Source organism: Limulus polyphemus, unplaced genomic scaffold (assembly GCF_000517525.1).
Source record: "Limulus polyphemus unplaced genomic scaffold, Limulus_polyphemus-2.1.2 Scaffold102, whole genome shotgun sequence".
Classification (NCBI taxonomy): domain Eukaryota; kingdom Metazoa; phylum Arthropoda; class Merostomata; order Xiphosura; family Limulidae; genus Limulus; species Limulus polyphemus.
In genome coordinates, this window is record NW_013665712.1 from 1,056,796 (window position 1) to 1,057,192 (window position 397).

The window sequence follows — 397 nt, forward strand, 5'->3', positions numbered from 1 at the left end:
CTGCTGTAGTCTCTCTTCTTGTTTATTTTCTTTCTTCTCCAACCACTGCTGTAGTCTCTTTTCTTGTTTATTTTCTCGTTCTTCTTGTTTCTTTTCTTTTTCCTCCAACAACTGCTGTAATCTCTTTTGTTTATTTTGCTGTTCGAGCTGCCACTGTTGCAGGTTTTCTTGCCACTGCTGTAATCTCTCTTCTTGTTTCTTTTCTTTTCCTCCAACAACTGTTGTAATATCTCTTCTTGCTTCTTTTCTTTTTCCTCCAACAACTGCTGTAATCTCTCTTCTTGTTTATTTTCTCTTTCTACTTGTTTCTTTTCTTTTTCCTCCAACAACTGCTGTAATCTCTCTTCTTGTTTATTTTCTCTTTCTACTTGTTTCTTTTCTTTTTCCTCCAACAACT